Source organism: Sinohyriopsis cumingii, chromosome 1 (genome assembly GCF_028554795.1).
Source record: "Sinohyriopsis cumingii isolate HCF-2022 chromosome 1, ASM2855479v2, whole genome shotgun sequence".
In the NCBI taxonomy this organism is placed as follows: domain Eukaryota; kingdom Metazoa; phylum Mollusca; class Bivalvia; order Unionida; family Unionidae; genus Sinohyriopsis; species Sinohyriopsis cumingii.
The window spans coordinates 40,891,557-40,898,754 of record NC_142961.1 but is presented as its reverse complement, the minus strand read 5'-3'; the positions used below and the strand labels follow the sequence as shown (position 1 = coordinate 40,898,754).

The window sequence follows — 7,198 nt, the reverse complement described above, 5'->3', positions numbered from 1 at the left end:
TTGTGACATTCTTCTTAGCGGCTTCATAGATTTGCTTATGAATAGTGAGATTGGTGGAAAGCCAGAGCCTCTCAGCTTTACGGCGGTCTCTTTTAGCAGTGCGAAGCTGGTCCCTAACACTGCTATACCATGGAGAACACTTTTGAATTGATACTCTGCACTTGTTAGCTGGTGCATGTTTGTCAAGCAATGGACGCAGGCAATTATCGAGTTGTTCTGCGGTAGGAGGTAAGCAAGTTGTTAGGTTAGCTTGGATGTCGTGCATTAGTTTGGTTCTATTTATCATACGGAGGTTTCTCTTAGTAGCAGATGAAGGTGGAGGGTTATGGACTGATACGTCAAGATGGCATATAATGCAGAGGTGATCTGATGCAAGGTCATGGAATACCAGGGAGGACCGTAGAATGTTATCATCAGGTCTATGAAGAATCCAGTCTAAAATGTGGTCATGTTTATGGGTGGGTTGGTTAACTGACTGTTTGTATCATATATATAGATCATATTATTTATGAACAGGTGCGTGAATAAAATACATGCCACTCAGGATAAAATATTTATGTTTGATAAATATCGATACCTCAGAATTCGAACAGTCATTGAAAGATACGATACTTGTTACCGTTCATACTCATAAATACATTTCATGCGCACCTAATCAATGAAGCCCATTGTGTATGTCTTTTGAATGACTCTTTGTCTGTCTGTCTGTCTGTCTCTAAGTAGTAGTAAAACAAAGGTGACATGAATTATTAAGCACCTACCTTTTGAAGGGTTTTCGGTACAAAGGTGGAATTAAGACATTTTTATTTTCCTGTACAAGTTCTAAAGCTTCGTGCCCACAATTGACAATATTTTAATCGCGTTGATACCTGGAAATGGATTTGGGGTTGGATATAGGTAATACTGTACAATCTAGATATTTAAATGGAGATTTATACATGTTTAGTTATTATGAGACTTCAAGTGCACCTTAATTCTGCAAACCAACACTTCTCGCGGCAGGCGGTCCATAACGCAGGATATTTATTTCGCAGTTAATATAGATTACGTATTTTGGCTCCGAAGTAATACATTTACAGATTTTTAAGCTGTCGCATTACTTTGTCGCTTGGCAAGTTATGTCAACATGGCTTGATAAATCATATCTACTGGGATAAAAGTACTTGTTAAATTTATTTTATCGATCGGACTTTAAATGTTCCAAATTAAACCTAAATCAAACTGGATTTTTTCTGATAAGATATGACGATGATAAAAATAGTTTATTGGTAATGTAGGCCATAGGCCCAAACTACTACAGTTATACAACAATAGTGCAATGACGTAGAGCGCCAAAATAATAAAAATAAATAAAAGGAAAAAAGGAAAACAAAATCAAGTACACGCAATAGAAATATGTAGGAAGATGAAACGGAACCAGCCTTATATAATTGCATAGCTGTGATGTTCCCTGTAAGTACAAAAATATACTTACATGAGAAATTGATCTCTTCTGTGGAATGCTGAAAAAGGTGTATAGTTCAAGTTGAGATAATATGACTGAGTTCTTAAGCTTGGAAAACGCTGAGAATGTCTAGTATCTGAGCCCTGATAAAATAATGTAATATTCGATGGAGTAGATGACCCGAATGACCATGAATCATGGGAGCAATGCGTCTTTGAAATGGACACTGATCCAGTACGGATAGTCCGTCGACCAAGTATTGGAAATAATAGCACGCCACGACCAATGATCACGGAATTTGCAAACTTTAAAGATAAATAAGACGTGCAGTGAACTTTTAGAAAAAATCATAAAGAAGAAGGTACATTGGTAGATTGTGAGAGAAAGTACTCGCAGAATGAGAGATATGAAGGCTTTGGTGTATGTACTGTGTGTGATTTGGATTTTTAACGCAATTGTAACACTTTGAGTCTTATCGCTACGATGTCTGCAGTGTGGCAGTTGATAGTGATGTCTAGAACTGTGGCAGCATGCCACATAAATGTGGCATCACATCCCACCTAATCCTATTATCTTGACACCAGGACGATTAGTCCAAACACTAATGTCGTAATGTTGATCGACATGCGAGGCAGCTGCTAGTACGACTCGGCCGGGGTTCAAACCGGCGACCTTCTGCATCCGAGGAATACCCTCTAACCACTTAGGCCACCGCAGCGGTAAACGCATTGATGCCATTGACGATAAAGGCCAGAAACGAGATTCAGTAATCTGTTTTTTGATGGAAAATCGTTGCTCGACAATAAATCAACCGGTGAACTGAAAACTATTCCAATGCCCGACCAACATCTAGGAAAAAATACATTAGAATCTGCACACGATCTAAGCAAGCTCGTTTAAATGTTTATCACAACAAACGCAATTACAGTACGAGGATGATATCTTGATAAGATATAGCCTTCAGTGTAGCAAAGAATACGAGGTCGGCAATTTCTGTATGTAATACTTAGCTATGTATTATCTAAGAGTAATCTCTAATATTTCCGATTCAAAACGCTGCGCAATTGAACTAGCTTTTGTTCGTTAGTCTCATATGTTAATCCCGAATATTTAAATCTATAGCTACGTTTGATACGTTCCTCCAACTGCACCAAAGTTCGCACTAAATAAAGCTTTTTGAGGCACAATTTGTATCATTATAAATTATTGTGACCCTATGCATTCAAAATAAATGTACTGTTGATTTTATATAATTTTCATCAAATATATACAAGTACGGAACTTCGGCGAGAAAGTTGTCAGAGGGGTGTCATGATCAAAAACATTTACTTCATGTGTAAGCTAAATCTTTGTGAAATCATTATATCAAAATATATTTCTTACTATTTTCAAACACAAAGGTATTAATTCTACAACTTAATTATAAATGCACTCATGCATTCGTCATTTGCATTTAGCAAATCAAAGTATCAATATCGCTGTCACAAAGTAAAAACTGAGACCATTTTATTGAAATGTGTGTCCAACAGCTGTTCATTTCAATGTTTGAGAAGTTGAATGTGTGGGAAATGTAAATATCCGAACTTTTTGCATTAAAATCACTAAAGAAAGTAAGTGCATGTTCTCTAGAAGTTAATATTATCTATAAACGCGTCATGGAATGTTCCATTGAGGGGTGTAATGGTCAAATGCATATTAACTGAATCGATGACAATGAATTACAAATATATGATTATTATGGTGCATATTTGTAAAATTAGATTGTTATAGTTAGACTATAGAGCTTTTAAATTGATTCATATTTCAGGCCATAACTATAAAGATGAGCTGTATAGAGGGAGCACATATATAATGATACAGAGCACGGACTTGATATCTGACAATGATGAGTGTATAGAAGAGGTATGCACATCTCTTTTAAATGTATGTATGTATATATGTATGTATGCATGTCGATCTTAGTGTCAGAACCATGGATGGCATCTAAAAGAATGGCAGGGAACATCATACTACAGACGGTTGGGGCCAACACTCAACATTCTTTGACTCCAGTGGTGACTGGGAATGATTAAGATCACTGACAGCGACATCAGATTCCCGACTGTGGCAAACTCTCCAATCTGGTCAGACAACGGGCGAAAACAAAGTTATTGACCATTACTCTTCTGCGTGTGATAATTTGGGACTTACAATACGTATTAAGAAGTCAGAGCTGATGCACTAACATGCATTAAGAAAGCCTTGCGTAGAGAGTCCCAGACAGAGGAAATGTTCCGCGGTACACTATCTAGTGCAGTCTACATGGAAGAAGAAACTAAAGACAGAATTGCCAGACCTGCGAAACCTTTAGGGTGTACATACGCCATGAAAGAGGCTAAACCGTTTTCAAATGGAATTGTATGAAACTGTCTTCTTTGCTTTTCTTTCTCCTTTGTGATCATTCTACCTTTCCTCCCCTCTATCCACATGACATATTTAGCCCTGAGTGACCGTTGAATGTTAATTTTGTCCTCACACACACACACACGCATACACTCACGTGACTTGAGTGAGCCAGTCATGGTAGGGTATAATCTCATCAAGATGGAATTGCCCTCAAACGGTTTTCTAAAAACATTGGCCTTTCATACTACTCTGGTGTGATTGTAGAAACAAACTCCTGCAGAGGAATGTACTTATTTGGGTAAGCAAATATACACAAACAGTGCTTATTTATCGATTAGCAGTTATCTGTGTGAAGATTATTTGGATTTTTCTATCTGTAAATCCACATTGTTATTTTGTGTGCTTGTAACTATCTGTGAATTTCCATTTTTGCCTAAACCGTTTCACCTATTGTTTTATCTTTAATTTCAACCGAGTACAGTTTACAGGTCGTATTTAGACTGCTTTGTGTGGCCGCAAGTAATTCAAAATATGTGCGTATTCATGAATGCACTGGCATGGAACTTAATTTGCTAGTACCATCAGAGAACCAGTTACTATTGATATCGTCCCGACAATAATACCGATTGGCACACATACAATGGTTGTAGTGGTGTTGATTCTAGGCACGCCAAAACCAACAGTTGCTGCCGCAGCAAGAACGCAAATAGGATCGAAGACCAAACACAAACGTGTGTATTTCAAGATCAGCGCGATTCTCACGGTAAATTCATGTTGTAGCTGTTGTTCCGCTTCTTTTTGTTTTCTTCACGTTGATAAAGCTGTGGGTCTGTCGTAGTTCTATCAATAATACAATCGCGTATTGTAATTGCACGACAGGTAGACCTAATCCGGTCTCAACATCACGTGCAGGCGCATTACTCACACTCACTTCTAGCCAATTACCATTGTAACTGGCATAATTGTCATACAATCATAGAAATCTATGCTTTAGAAATACTTAAATCTATGGTTATTATGCGTTCTGGTGATCTGCCACCCTTTTCCTTGAAATACAAACTAATAACGCCAGCGCCTTTTACATCTAACGGTGGTCTTTGTCCAATAAATGTTACCCGAACAAGTGTCATTGTTGAATAATAGTCGAGATCTTTCGTGTCTCAGTTGAGTCAATGTTGCTTAAAAATATTAGATGGTAAACATAACAAGGGTGGATACATCGGTGACACAATCCCGAAGTACTTTGCATCTATTGCTGCAATCTGTGATTGAGCATGTGTGGTGATTCCAAGCTGACCTCGAGTTGGTTATGGATCCAAATGGCACGAAACGGAAGATACAGTGAGAGATCAACCTCGATTTGCGGACTTATATCGACAGTCTGTCCCGATCCAGAATTTCTCTCTTTCGAGAAACTTTTCAATGCCTCTCCTAATTTCAACATCGAATGGCGCTGCTGTCTTTGCGGTTCAGGATTACACGGACACCACTGTATGTGAACGGTTTACGAGTATGCGAGCAAAACTGAGAATCCACGGTGCATTAGTAGTTGTTTAATATCCAGCCTTGTCACGGCATAACCAGATGGGGATTGAGAACAATGTCTGATTTGACCCCAGCATGACCAAAATTCTGAAACACCGTTCCGATTCCAGGAATCATATTTATCAACAGTTGTCGAGTGTCTTTGCCTGTGTGTATATGTGTGAAATAATTGCCACGTAATTTTACAGTTAACCACTGCGTTTATGATATTTGAATTCTGGCACACATGATTGTTGTGTTGTTGCACGAACATACCCAGCCTCTTCAATGGCGAAAGGACAGGTGAGACGACGGTTTTGGTCAGAATCAGCACGAAGAAGGTTGTGTTCATACTCGTCTAATGCCGAAAGGATGTCAGCTTTTCTTGCAGATCTGGGTATATGGATATTACACTCCCGTGCGAATTGTTTTAGTTGCTGTACCGTTGTGTTTTGAAGGTGATTGTAGATGGCGTAGTGGTAGTTGTTGCAGTTGTAATTGGTGGTGTTGTCGGATTAGGTAGAACTATTGGCCTAAATATTTCAAATATGCCAGCCATTCTCATACGTGTATATGCTTCTATTCTGCGGCGCAAGCTGTTTGGTTGTGGCACTTTGAGTAATGTTCATACTAAAGGGAGGGTGAAGTGTCGTATTAATTGACAAATTTCAGCGTCGAGGTTGCCAATCACCAGCCTTCGCTTCAAATATGATATTAATTACCTGACAGGAGACGAACAAGAACTGACTGACTTGGTTGAGTTCCTCAATACAACTTCCACAGCATACGTTGTGGGGAGTAGCGCTGAAAGACCACAATGGTGACAAATAACACCGATGGTATCAGTGCGGAGATAAAGGACAGTAGACAGGATATGGAAACAGTCACAAGCTTAAAATACTTGAAATCAATTATCACATGTGAGGGCTACAAACCAGAACTACTTTTCATTATTGCCAGACATCAAAAGCGCTAACAAGGTTGACGTAAATACGGAAAGACAGTACCATTAATATTGGTTCCAAAATAAAGGTTATACGCTTTACTATCTAATAGAGTTTCCTGTCTGCTTGTGAAACATGGACGCTCAAATCAGGTTTCAAGCCTTCGACACGTGATACTACCGCAAGACCTTGGACATCTCGTACATTGACCACGTCCACAATAAGATCCATTGAGCCTCTGGTCCCTACGAAGACATCCCGAACACCATGGAAAAAGGTAAATGAAGTGGTACAGCGATGCCTTGCGATCATCTGGACTGGCAGAACAATCTTGCAAGGCACAGTGAATGGAGCAGAAGAAGACACAGACAGAAAAGGAAGTAGGAAAATAACATCAAATGGTGGACATGAATGTAGATTGGAGATTCCAAAAGGGCACGATGGAGCGAAACGGTGGCCAAGTCATCATTGGTCCCCAACACCTCTTTGATTACCTAACTGATGATGATTCAACTTGACAACTATTACAAAGGTAATAGGTATCAGTAAAAATTAAAACATGAACATATAACAGCAGCAATTTGACTGAAACATGAATAAAAGCAGTACAATCTGAAAAATAAATCATTGGGTTCTTTGGTAGATATATTGCAGCAGTTATGAATGAAATTTAACACTTCAAATGATCTAAAGAGGTAAGGAATGTGACAGTTCTGAAAATCTTGCCGTTTGGTAATCATGTGTTAGCAAACTTGCTTTGCTGTTTTCTTGAACTAAAATGATATATTTCCATGACTAATATTTGAATGTTCATGTTCATATTTGAATGCAGGTGGTTGTCTTCAATGGTTGTACCTTTATATAATGTCTTGGAGAACTATACACCATTGCATCAGTTTTA

General features: G+C 38.6%; 1 long non-coding RNA gene across 1 annotated transcript; it reads left to right on the top strand.

Annotated features, from left to right (window-relative positions):
* The first annotated feature begins 2,701 nt into the window (after positions 1-2,701).
* LOC149806761 (uncharacterized) lies at positions 2,702-6,921 on the top strand. Its single transcript, XR_016425374.1, has 2 exons — positions 2,702-3,346; positions 6,410-6,921. It is a non-coding gene; the product is annotated as an uncharacterized LOC149806761 (long non-coding RNA).
* The last annotated feature ends 277 nt before the right edge of the window (positions 6,922-7,198 follow it).